A 14,352-nucleotide genomic window follows, 5' to 3' on the forward strand; every position below is an offset into this window, starting at 1 on the left:
TTGTTTTCTACCCTCACCACCTAGGAGCGGCCCGTCAAAGTCCAGGACCCAGTTGCACAGGGTGGGGTCGAGACCCAGGGTCTCGAGCTTAATGACGAGTGTGGAGGGTACTATGGTGTTAAATGCTGAGCTGTAGTCGATGAACAGCATTCTTACATAGGTATTCCTCTTGTCCAAATGGGTTTGGGCAGTGTGATTACGATTGCGTCGTCTGTGGACCTATTGGGGCGGTAAGCAAATTGGAGTGGGTCGAGGGTGTCAGGTAGGGTGGAGGTGATATGATTCTTGACCAGTCTCTCAAAACACCTCATGATGACAGAAGTGAGTGCTACGGGGAGATAGTCTTTTAGCTCAGTTACCTTAGCTTTCTTGGGAACAGGAACAATGGTGGTCCTCTTGAAGCATGTGGGAACAGCATACTGGGATAGGGAGAGATTGAATATGTCCGTAAACACACCAGCCAGCTGGTCTGCGCATGCTCTGAGGACGTGCCTAGGGATGCCGTCTTGGCCGGCAGCCTTGTGAGTGTTAACACGTTTAAATGTTTTACTCACATCGGCTGCGGTGAAAGAGAGTCCGCAGGTTTTTGGTAGCGGGCCGTGTCGGTGGCACGGTATTGTCCTCAAAGCGAGCAAAGAAGTTGTTTAGTTTGTCTGGGAGCAAGACATTGTGGTCTGTGACGGGGCTGGTTTTCTTTTTGTAGTCCGTGATTGACTGTAGACCCTGCCACATTCCTCTCGTGTCTGAGCCATTGAATTGCGACTCTACTTTGTCTCTACTGACGCTTAGCTTGTTTGATTGCCTTGCGGAGGGAATAGCTACACTGTTTGTCGGTCATGTTTCCAGTCACCTTGCCCTGATTAAAAGCAGTGGTTCCTGGGAACAGTGGGTTAACTGCCTTGTTCAGTGGCAGAACGACACATTTTTTCCTTGTCAGCTCAGGGTTTCAATCCAGCAACCTTTCAGTCATGTGTATATTAAGCTCTCTGCGCACTGAAACCGCTAGCGGGCTGAAATTCCACAACATACGGTGATCGCTACAGAAACAGTCATATTAAACATTCATTAAAATACAAGTGTCTCACATGTATTGAAAGCCTAGAAACTTGCTAATCCAACTGCGTTGTCAGATTTAAAAAATGATTTACTGCGAAAGAATACGATGCAATTATCTGAGCATAGAGCCCCATAAAAAATAAAAAAATGTAACCAGCACAGGCGTAACATAATCACAAACTGCATTAAAATAGATTGTTTACCTTTGACGATCTTTGTCTGTTTACAATTCCAATGCTCATCGTTACACAATGAATGATCTTTTGTTTGATAAAATCCGTTTTTATAGCCTAACACAAAACATTTTGTGAACCACTTGTGTCGTGAATTCTGTCTCATTCCATTTTCGACGACACATTCCAGGTAAATATCCCACACAGAACGTGACTTTTCCAGTCATGTTTGGTTTCACTGCAATCAACTGGTTTGTTTGTAACACAATCAAACGTGATGGGCCATTTTTTGCGGGACGTATTGACTGAAAGAAACCGATTTGAAGACAACAAGTCATGACATCATTGTGCACCAATGATTTGCCTGCTGTTTCGTTGATTGACTGTCTTTTAACCCAATGACCACTGATAGTCTTGAAATCTAGTTGGGTAGATAGCCAATGAGCTGAGCTAAACAGCAATACGCCATGTTTATGTGTTGCAAGACCAACCCATGTAGTATGCTCCAGCTTAAGAGAGAGTCATTCTGTATTGAAGTTTCATAGCGGAAGGAGCTAAGCATATTACGCACTGCATTGTTTGGTAAACGCGCAGATTCAGCTGTTTATATATCAATCATTATGGCGACTAAGTCAGGGAAAGCTAAATCTAAGTCTAGATATACAGATGTACACACAATTTTAGAATAAATTGATTGGGAAAGTGAGACAGAGATTGTTGTAGGACGCTTCATTTAGCGATTGTGGAGGAATATTTTTTGAACGGGAGAGGGCATCGTTTTGGACTGGTAAGTTCTTATCATGCTAATGCCCTTGTTTGAAATTAATAATATCAAATATTATTTGTGATTGTTTTTAAATTTTAGAAGCAATATATAAACATGTAATGTCATGAAATGTGAGATGCGTGTGTCTGCCGCCCTACCCCAACCCACATGAAATAGCCTATTTGAGGCTGTTGAGGAGAGGGCAGGACCACATCAATGGCAAAAGTGAAATGGAGACAGTAGATACAGCTGGTCTGTTGTAATATAATAAATACAGTAGATCTAGCTGGTCTGTCATAATATAATAGAGACAGTAGATCTAGCTGAAATGTCATAATATAAAAGAGATATTAGATCTAGCAGGTAATAATAATATAATAATATATTCAACCTGCAACCTTCTATATATATCTGTTTATTATACCTGTTGATACAGGGCTCATACAGTGGGGCAAAAAAGTATTTAGTCAGCCACCAATTGTGCAAGTTCTCCCACTTAAAAAGATGAGAGGCCTGTAATTTTCATCATAGGTACACTTCAACTATGACAGACGAAATGAGAAGAAAAAAAATCCAGAATATCACATTATAGGATTTTAAATGAGTTAATTTGCAAATTATGTTGGAAAATAAGTATTTTTTCGCCTTTCTAGGGAGTTTTTCCTAGCCACCGTGCTTCTACACCTTCATTGCTTGCTGTTTGGGGTTTTAGGCTAGGGCTATATAAATAGATTTGTATGATAGAGGACTGAGGGTCTTCCAAATATTGAAAGTGTGTAAATAGTTACCCATGTTATTTTGTAAATGTATATATATATATATATTTTAATATTTTTTAATCAATAAAAAAATTCATCCATAATTTGTTTTTGTCATTTTTTTTCTCCATTTTTTTTTGGGGGGGGGGGTGTGTTAGAATACCATTTTGGTATTTTGTATACAGTTATTTGTTTCAAAATGTATACCTTCACCAATTTGGCCACTTGGGTACATTTGGGCTACTTGTGTGGGACACCTGGGTAACTTCATGATAAATGTCATGTAGCACACTCATTTGGAAGTTATCATTCTGAAACTTTGCACAAGTACTGTTGCCCTCTTATATTTTTCACTGAAATTGTCCCCATCATCCTATGTGGGGAGAAATGTAAATGTTAATTCATAGACAGTTGTGAGTCCATGAGATCAAAATGATACATTGTCGTCAGAATGTATCCATACACCTTAGCTGTGTTCGAAAACCCATACTAACATACTGTATACTACATACTTAATGAGTATATACCATTTACTATTAGTTCATTTTATTTTACTATAAACAAACAGTATCGTAGCTTGTTAGCGTAACAAATTACTAGCTAAACATTTTGCGATTTCAGGTGTGTTCGTAAATTCAATCTGCAGTGCCAGAGTGCGCACTGGGCGTTTGTAAATCCAGAGCATTGTCAGATTGCAAATTCAGAGCGTTTCGCTCTCAGAGCGTTCAGAGCGCACGCTGGACGCTCTGGCCGAGGAGTTGGGTTGATCCAAGTGTTCAACTGCAGTCAAGAACCCAAGCTAACTGGCTAATATTGGCTAGCTACTTCCAGACACAAATGAGAGAACACCTCACTCTGACCATTTTATTCGCCATAGCAGAGCTGGTTATCCAGAGTGTTGGTGACTGTAACTGTGCTGCTGGCAACAATTTATTATGGTTTTTTTGCCAATGTTTACTGAGAGTGAGAGTGCTCTGAAATCGTAGTAGTTAGCCAAAATTAAAAATGTTCATGGAATCGCACAACGACTATACCACTTAGCTAAGAATGATGTGAATAATCAAGTCTATAAACGTTGGTTAGTTAGTTAATATACTGCCTGACAAGTTCGATGTATTAGTATCCAACAAACGTTAGGTAACTAGCTAACAGTACCGGTACATACTGCTGTAATGCTATGCGTAACTTATTTGTCAAGTCATTACTTTATTACATTGCTCAACATTTTCTTAACATTTGTCATTAATTAGTTCAATGAATTTGTATTGGCTCTCGTCGGTCTTCGGCTTCATATTTTCCGCCATTTGCTTCAAATCTGAAAATGTTGTGAAGCCACACCTATTTTCTGAAGAATTGCATTTTGGGCCCTAAAAGTACAGAAATAGTGTCCTCTGTGTGTATACTTCGTATTTTGGAGAATTTATTCCGACATCCGGGAACCTTAGTGATGTTGTTGATTGCTTGCAGTCCAACTCATCCCAACCCATGTCAATTGGGTTGAGGTCGGGTGATTGTGGAGGCCAGGTCACCTGATGCAGCACTCCATCACTCTCCTTGGTCAAATAGCCCTTACATAGACTGGAGATGTGTTTTGGGTCATTGTCCTGTTGAAAAACAAATGATAGTCCCATTAAGTGCAAACCAGATGGGATGGTGTATCGCTGCTAAATGCTGTGGTAGCCATGCTGGTTAGTTGTGCCTTGAATTCGAAATTAATCACAGACAGTGTCAATAGCAAAGGACCCCACACCCTCATACCTCCTCCGTGCTTCACGGTGGGAACCACACATGCGGAGTTCATCCGTTCACCTACTTTGCGTCTGAAAAAAGACACGGCGGTTGGAACAAAAAATCTCACATTTGGACTCATCAGACCAAAGGACATATTTCCACCAGTCTAATGTTGATTGCTCGTGTTTCTTGCCCCAAGCAAGTCTCTTCTTATTGGTGACTTTTAGTAGTAGTTTCTCTTCAGCAATTTGACCATGAAGGCCTGATTCAGAGGTAGCTCTGTCTTCCTTTTCCTGTGGCAGTCCTCATGAGGGCCAGTTTCATCATAGCGCTTGATAGTTTTTGCGACTGCACTTGAAGAAACTTTCAAAGTTCTTGATATTTTCACGTTGACTTACCTTTCATCTGTCCTTAAAGTAATGGACTAATTTCTCTTTGCTTATTTCAGCGGTTCTTGCCATAATATGGACGTGGTGTTTTACCAAATCGGGCTATCTTCTGTATACCACCCCTACCTTGTCACAACACAACTGATTGGCTCAAATGCATTAAGAAGGAAATACATTCCACAAATGAACTTTTAACAATTCACACCTGCTAATGGAAATGTATTCCAGGTGACTATCTCATGAAGCCGGTTGAGAGAATGCCAAGTGTGTGCAAAACTGTCAAGGCAAAGGGTGGGTACTTAAAGATTTTTAAAGATTCAATTTTTTTTTAAACACTTGTGGTTACTAAGTGATTCCATATGTGTGTTATTTCATAGTGTTGATGTCTTCACTATTATTCTACAATGTAGAAAATAGTTCAAATAAAAACCCTGGAATGAGTAGGTGTGTCAACTTTTGACTGGTACTGTGTGTGTGTGTGTGTGTGTGTGTGTGTGTGTGGTGCCTTCGGTAAGTATTCAGACCCCTTGACTTTTTCCACATTTTGTTACGTTACAGCCTTATTCTAAAATGTATTAAATACATTTTTTAAAATCCTCAGCAATCTACAGACAACACCCCATAATGACAAAGCGAAAACAGGTTTTTAGACATTTTAGCACATTTATTCAACTTAAAAACGGATACCTTATCTACATAAGTATTCAGACCCTTTGCTATGAGACAAGAAATTGAGTTCAGGTGCATCCTGTTTCTGTTGATCATCTTTGATATATTTCTAGGATTTGATTGGAGTCCACCTGTGGTAAATTCAATTGATTGGACATGATTTGGAAAGGCGCACACACCTCTCTATATAAGGTTCCACAGTTGACAGTGTATGTCAGAGCAAAAACCAAGCCTTGAGGTTAAAGGAATTGTTCGTAGAGCACAGAAACAGTATTGTGTCAAGGAAAAGATCTGGGAAGGGTACCATAAAATGTCTGCAGCATTGAAGGTCCCCAAGAACACAGTGTCTTCCATCATTCAAAAATGGACGAAGTTTAGAACCACCAAGAATCTTCCTAGCGCTGTCCGCCCGGCCAAACTGAGTAATCTGGAGAGAAGGGCCTTGGTCAGGGAGGTGACCAAGAACCCGATGGTCACTCAGACAGAGAGCTAGAGTTCGTCTGTGGAGATGGGAGAACATTCCAGAAGGACAACCATCTCTGCAGCACTCCCAATCAGGTGTTAATGGTGGAGTGGCCAGACGGATGCCACTCCTTTAGTAAAAGGCACATGGCTACCCGCTTGGAGTTTTCCAAAAAGCATCTAAAGACTATGAGAAACAAGATTCTCGGGTCTGATGAAACCAAAATTTAACCCTTTGGCCTGAATGCCAAGCATCACGTCTGGATGAACCTGGCACCATCCCTACGTTGAAGCGTGATAGTGGCAGAATCATGCTGTGGGGATGTTGTTCAGCGGCAGGAGTTGGGAGTCATGTCAGGATTGAGGGTAAGATTAACTGAAAAAAAATACAGAGAGATCCTTGATGAAAACCTGTTCCAGAGCTCTCAGGACCTCAGACTGGGGAGAAGGTTCACCTTCCAACAGGAGAACAACCCTAAGCACACAGCTAAGACAACACAGGAGTGGCCTCAGGACAAGTTTCTGGATGTCTTTGACCAAGCCAGAGCCCAGACTTAAACCTGAGGGGATCTGTAGAGAAAAATGGGTGAAACTCCCCAAATACAGGTGTTCCAAGCTTTTAGCAGTTCGTTTTATTTTTTATAATATATTACACTTGATCTTCCTTGAATAAGTTCCTATTTGTTTTTGTTTTCCACATATTCTGTGCCTCTATGGTAAAATTGTTATTGCTATCTATCTGTACTGTTAGTCCTGCTATTTCCTTTGTTAATATGAACTCTTGACCTAAATGTCAGGTGCGTGAATGAGGACCCAAAAGCGAATTAACAAACAGAGTTTCTTTAATGATGAACCACGTGGGCTCAGATGAACAGGTAGATTCCGACAGGACAGGACAAGGTTGCAGCAAACACGATGATAGTCTGGTTCAGGCATGAGACACACAAACAAGAATCCGACAAAGACAGGAGCAGAAACAGAGAGAGATATAGGGACCTAATCAGAGGGAAAAAGGGAACAGGTGGGAAAGGGGTGAATGAGGTAGTCAGAGAAGACAAGGAACAGCTGGGGGAAAGAGGGACAGAAACGGTAACCTAGTACGACCAGCAGAGGGAGACAGGGTGAAAGGAAAGGACAGAAAGACACAACATGACAATACATGACAGTACCCCCCCACTCACCGAGCGCCTCCTGGCGCACTCGAGGAGGAAACCTGGCGGCAACGGAGGAAATCCTCGATCAGCGCACGGTCCAGCACGTCCGAGAGGGAACCCAACTCCTCTCCTCAGGACCGTAACCCTCCCAATCTACGAGGTACTGGTGACCACGGCCCCGAGGACGCATGTCCAAAATCCTACGGACCCTGTAGATGGGTGCGCCCTCGACAAGGAGGGGGGGGGGGGGGGGGAAGACGAGCGGGGGCGCGAAGAACGGGCTTGATACAGGAGACATGGAAGACCGGTGGACGCGACGAAGGTATCGCGGAAGAAGAAGTCGAACTGCGACAGGATTAATGACCCGAGAAATACGGAACGGACCAATGAACCGCGGGGTCAACTTGCGAGAAGCCATCTTAAGGGGAAGGTTCTGAGTGGAGAGCCAAACTCTCTGACCGCGACAATATCTAGGACTCTTAGTTCTACGCTTATTAGCAGCCCTCACAGTCTGCGTCCTATAACGGCAAAGTGCAGACCTGACCCTCTTCCGCTCGCAACGTTGGACAAAAGCCTGAGCGGAGGGGACGCTGGACTCGGCGAACTGAGATGAGAACAGCGGAGGCTGGTACCCGAGGCTACTCTGAAAAGGAGATAGCCCGGTCGCAGACGAAGGAAGCGAGTTGTGGGCGTATTCTGCCCAGGGGAGCTGTTCTGACCAAGACGCAGGGTTGCGAAAAGAAAGACTGCGTAAGATGCGACCAATAGTCTGATTGGCCCGTTCTGCTTGACCGTTAGACTGGGGGTGAAAGCCGGAAGAGAGACTGACGGAAGCCCCAATCAAACGGCAAAACTCCCTCCAAAATTGAGACGTGAATTGCGGACCTCTGTCCGAAACGACGTCTGACGGAAGGCCATGAATTCTGAAAACATTCTCGATGATGATTTGTGCCGTCTCTTTAGCAGAAGGAAGCTTAGCAAGGGGAATGAAATGAGCCGCCTTAGAGAACCTATCGACAACCGTAAGAATAACAGTCTTCCCCGCTGACGAAGGCAGTCCGGTGACAAAATCTAAGGCGATGTGAGACCACGGTCGAGAGGGAATGGGAAGCGGCCTGAGACGGCCGGCAGGAGGGGAGTTACCGGACTTAGTCTGCGCGCAGACCGAACAAGCAGCCACGAAACGACGCGTGTCATGCTCCCGGGTGGGCCACCAAAAACGCTGGCGAATGGAAGCAAGCGTACCCCGAACGCCAGGGTGGCCGGCTAACTTGGCAGAGTGAGCCCACTGAAGAACGGCCAGACGAGTAGGAACGGGAACGAAAAGAAGGTTCCTAGGACAAGCGCGCGGCGACGGAGTGTGAGTGAGCGCTTGCTTTACCTGCCTCTCAATTCCCCAGACAGTCAACCCGACAACACGCCCCTCAGGGAGAATCCCCTCGGGGTCAGTGGAGGCTACTGAAGAACTGAAGAGACGAAATAAAGCATCAGGCTTGGTGTTCTTAGAGCCCGGACGATAAGAAATCACGAACTCGAAACGAGCGAAAAACAGCGCCCAACGCGCCTGACGCGCATTAAGTCGTTTGGCAGAACGGATGTACTCAAGGTTCCTATGGTCAGTCCAAACGACAAAAGGAACGGTCGCCCCCTCCAACCACTGTCGCCATTCGCCTAGGCTACGGATGGCGAGCAGTTCGCGGTTTCCCACATCATAGTTACGTTCCGACGGCGACAGGCGATGAGAAAAAATATGCGCATGGGTGGACCTTGTCGTCAGAGAGGGAGCGCTGAGAAAGAATGGCTCCCACGCCCACCTCTGACGCGTCAACCTCGACAACGAAACTGTCTAGAGACGTCAGGTGTAACAAGGATAGGAGCGGATGTAAACGATTCTTGAGGAGATCAAAAGCTCCCTGGGCGGAAACGGACCACTTAAAGCACGTCTTGACAGAAGTAAGGGCTGTGAGAGGAGCTGCCACCTGACCGAAATTACAGATGAAACGACGATAGAAGTTCGCGAAGCCGAGAAAGCGCTGCAGCTCGACGCGTGACTTAGGGGCGGGCCAATCAATGACAGCTTGGACCTTAGCGGGATCCATCTTAATGCCTTCAGCGGAAATAACAGAACCGAGAAATGTGACGGAGGAGGCATGAAAAGTGCACTTCTCAGCCTTCACAAAAAGACAATTCTCTAAAAGGCGCTGGAGGACACGTCGAACGTGCTGAACATGAATCTGGAGTGACGGTGAAAAATCAGGATATCGTCACGGTAAACGAAAACAAAGATGTTCAGCATGTCTCTCAGGACATCATTGACTAATGCCTGAAAGACAGCTGGAGCGTTAGCGAGGCCGAAAGGAAGAACCCGGTATTCAAAGTGCCCTAACGGAGTGTTAAACGCCGTCTTCCACTCGTCCCCCTCCCTGATGCGCACGAGATGGTAAGCGTTACGAAGGTCCAACCTTAGTGAAAAACCTGGCTCCCTGCAGGATCTCGAAGGCTGAAGACATAAGAGGAAGCGGATAACGATTCTTCACTGTTATGTCATTCAGCCCTCGATAATCTATGCAGGGGCGCAGAGACCCGTCCTTCTTCTTGACAAAAAAAAACCCCGCTCCCGGCGGGAGAGGAGGAGGGGACTATGGTACCGAGCGTCAAGAGCTACAGACAAATAATCCTCGAGAGCCTTACGTTCGGGAGCCGACAGAGAGGTATAGTCCTACCCCGGGGGGGAGTGGTTCCCGGAAGGAGATCAATACTACAATCATACGACCGGTGTGGAGAAGAGAGGTGGCCCTGGACCGACTGAACACCGTGCGCAGATCGTGATATTCCTCTGGCACCCCTGTCAAATCACCAGGCTCCTCCTGTGAAGAAGAGACAGAGGAAACAGGAGGGATAGCAGACATTAAACATTTCACATGACAAGAGACGTTCCAGGAGAGGATAGAATTACTAGACCAATTAATGGAAGGATTATGACAAACTAGCCAGGGATGGCCCAAACAACAGGTGTAAAAGGTGAACGAAAAATTAAAAAAGAAATGGTTTCGCTATGATTACCAGAAACAGTGAGGGTTAAAGTAGCGTCTCACGCTGAATCCTGGGGAGAGGACTACCATCCAGGGCGAACAAGGCCGTGGACTCCCTTAACTGTCTGAGAGGAATGTCATGTTCCGAGCCCAGGTCTCGTCCATAAAACAGCCCTCCGCCCCAGAGTCTATTAAGGCACTGCAGGAAGCTGACGAACCGGTCCAGCGTAGATGGACCGACAAGGTAGTGCAGGATCTTGAAGGAGAGACAGGAGTAGTAGCGCTCACCAGTAGCCCTCCGCTTACTGATGAGCTCTGGCTTTTACTGGACATGAAGTGACAAAATGACCAGCAGAACCGCAATAGAGACAGAGGCGGTTGGTGATTCTCCGTTCCCTCTCCTTAGTCGAGATGCGGATACCTCCCAGCTGCATAGGCTCAGCTCCCGAGCCGGCAGAGGAAGATGGTAGTGATGCGGAGAGGGGGGCAACGGAGAACGCGAGCTCCTTTCCACGAGCTCGGTGACGAAGATCAACCCGTCGCTCAATGCGAATAGCGAGTTCAATCAAGGAATCCACGCTGGAAGGAACCTCCCGGGAGAGAATCTCATCCTTTACCTCTGCGCGGAGACCCTCCAGAAGACGAGCGAGCAAAGCCGGCTCGTTCCAGCCACTGGAGGCAGCAAGAGTGCGAAACTCAATAGAGTAGTGTGTTATGGATCGATTACCTTGACATAGGGAAGACAGGGCCCTGGAAGCCTCCTCCCAAAAACAGATCGATCAAAACCCGTATCATCTCCTCCTTAAAGTCCTGATACTGGTTAGTACACTCAGCCCTTGCCTCCCAGATTGCCGTGCCCCACTCACGAGCCCGTCCAGTAAGGAGAGATATGACGTAGGCGACACGAGCAGTGCTCCTGGCGTAAGTGTTGGGCTGGAGAGAAAACACAATATCACACTGGGTGAGGAACGAGCGGCATTCAGTGGGCTCCCCAGAGTAACACGGCGGGTTATTGATTCTGGCTCCGGAGATTCGAAAGCCCTGGAAGTGGCCCGGTGGATCGAGGCGGAGATGGTGAACCTGTTCTGTGAGGTTGGAGACTTGGGTGGCCAGGGTCTCAACGGCATGTCGAGCAGCAGACAATTCCTGCTCGTGTCTGCCTAGCATCGCTCCCTGGATCTCGACGGCTGAGTGGAGAGGATCCGAAGTCGCTGGGTCCATTCTTGGTCGGATTCTTCTGTCAGGTGCGTGAATGAGGACCCAAAAGCGAATTAACAAACAGAGTTCTTTAATGATGAACACACGTGGCTCAGATGGACAGGTAGATTCCGACAGGACAGGACAAGGTTGCAGCAAACACGATGATAGTCTGGTCAGGCATGAGACACACAAACAAGAATCGGACAAAGACAGGAGCAGAAACAGAGAGAGATATAGGGACCTAATCAGAGGGAAAAAGGGAACAGGTGGGAAAAGGGGGTGAATGAGGTAGTCAGAGAAGACAAGGAACAGCTGGGGGAAAGAGGGGACAGAAACGGTAACCTAGTACGACCAGCAGAGGGAGGACAGGGTGAAAGGAAAGGACAGAAAGACACAACATGACAATACATGACACTAAATTGCTATTTTTTTTAAAGATGAGTGTTGAATTGCATGTCCTCTAAGGAACATTTTAAAAGTGTCCCATACAATAAGGGGATCTGCATAACCTATGTTATGTTGGAAAAAGTCAGTTATAAATTATTCTTTTTTGGTTAAAAACAAGTTGTCATCCAATTTCAAATATCCTTTTCTCAAGACATGGTGCTTTGCATTCAGGCCAAAGAGTACATTCTTTGTCTCATCAGACCACAGAATCCTTTACTTTATGATCTGAGTCTTTCATGTCTTTTTGCAAACTCCAGGTGTGCTGTCGTGCCTTTTTTCTAAGTAGTGGCTTCTGTCTGGCCACTCTCTTATAAAGCCCAGATTGGTGAAGTGCTCTAGAGACCGTTGTCCTTCTGGCAGGTTCTCCTATTTATGACAAGGAACTCTGTAGTTCTGTCAGAGTGGTCATTGGGTTATTGGTCACCTCCCTGACCAAGGTCCTTCTTGCCTGGTTGCTCAGTTTGGTCAGACGGCCACCTCTAGGCAGAGTGGGTGGTTCCATATTTTTTCAATTTCGCAATGATGGAGACCACTGTGCTCTTGGAAACTTTCAACACTCTAGAAATAGTTGTATACCCTTCCCCAGATGTATGCCTCATCACGAATCTCGACGATCTATGGACAGTTCCTTGGACTTCATGGTATAGTTCCTGCTCTGACATGAGCTGTCAACTGTGGGACCTTTTTATATAGTTTTTTTATTTTGTAAATCATGTCCAAACAACTGAGTTGGCCACAGGTGGACTCCAATCAAGTTGTTGTGACATATCAAGGATGTTCAAGTGAAATTGGATGCACCAGAGGCTCAATTTGGAGTGTCATAGCAAATACTTATGTAAATTAGATGTATCTGTATTTCATTTTCAATATATTTTCAAAAATGTCAAAACATATTTTCACTTTGGCATTATGAGGTAGACGGGTGAGAAACGTTTTGAATTCAGGCTGTAACACAACACAAATGTGGTATAAGTCGAGGGGTTTTGAATACTTTCTGAAGGCGCTGTAGTTTTAACCATGTTTTGAATCTTAACCTTATTTGTTTACAATGATATTGTTTACCAACACTGGAGTAAAACAGACTTACATTTGGGGTTTTGATGGTTAGGACAGTTGAACTAAGCTCATGAAGCATTTATAAGTATTCTTCAAGAATCCATGGCTATATACTGTATATAGTTGTAAAAATAATGTACCAATCCCAGATAGACCCTTTCAACTCACAAGAAAGGCAGAACTTACAGTGACTTCAGAAAGTATTCACACCCCTTTTCCATTTGTTGTGTATTACAGCCTGAATTAAAATGTATTGAATTGAGAATTTGTCACTGGCCTACAAACAATACCCTATAATGTCAAAGTGGAATTATGTTCATTACAAATTAGAAGCTGAAATGTCATGTGTCATGAGTCAATAAGTATTCAACCCATTTGTTATGGCAAGTTCAGGAGTAAACATTTGCTTAACAAGTTAATGGGCTCACTCTGTGTGCAATAATAGTGTTTAACATTATTTTTTAATGACTACCTCATCTCTGTACCCCACACATACAGATAATTGTAAGATCCCTCAGTCAAGCAGTGAATTACAACCACAAAGACCAGGGAGGTTTTCCAATGCCTCGCAAAGAAGGGGACCTATTGGTAGATAGGTACAAAAGAAGCAGACATTGAATATCCCTTTGAGCATGGTGATGTTATTCATTACACTTTGGATAGTGTATCAATACACCCAGTCACTACAAACATAGGAAGAATGTCTATCTCAGTTGCCAGAGAAGAAGGAAACAGCTCAGGGATTTCACCATTAGGGCCAATTGTGACTTTTTTTAAACAGTTAAAGCGTTTAATGGCTGACATAGTGGAAAACCGAGAATGGATCAACAACATTGTAGTTATTCCACAATACTAACCTAATTGACAGAGTGAAAAGAAGGAAGCCTTCTTTGGAACTTTGGATGGTGTATCAATACACCCAGTCACTACAAACATAGACATTCTTCCTATCTCAGTTGCCAGAGAAGAAGGAAACAGCTCAGGGATTTCACCATTAGGCCAATTGTGACTTTTTTTAACAGTTAAGCGTTTAATGGCTGACATAGTGGAAACCGAGAATGGATCAACAACATTGTAGTTATTCCACAATACTAACCTAATTGACAGAGTGAAAAGAAGGAAGCCTTCTTGGAACTTTGGATGGTGTATCAATACACCCAGTCACTACTAAAAACATGTTTTCAGTTTGTCATTATGGGGTATTACTTATTTTATTTAATCCATTTTGAATTCAGGCTGTAACAACAGAATGTGGAATAATTCAAGGGAAATTAATACTTTCATAAGGCACTGGTATTACAATTGTTTCACCCTTACTCGATATACTGTGAGGACCATTTTAACCATTCATTTTTGAAACCCTATTATTATGTGTATCGTATTAGAGTACATATTTGCATCCATATTAAAGTACTGTGTATCTTTTAGGTGTGATCTTTGCCAGTGTGAGCGCTGGACT

The sequence above is a fragment of the Oncorhynchus mykiss genome, chromosome 12, assembly GCF_013265735.2.
Source record: "Oncorhynchus mykiss isolate Arlee chromosome 12, USDA_OmykA_1.1, whole genome shotgun sequence".
In the NCBI taxonomy this organism is placed as follows: domain Eukaryota; kingdom Metazoa; phylum Chordata; class Actinopteri; order Salmoniformes; family Salmonidae; genus Oncorhynchus; species Oncorhynchus mykiss.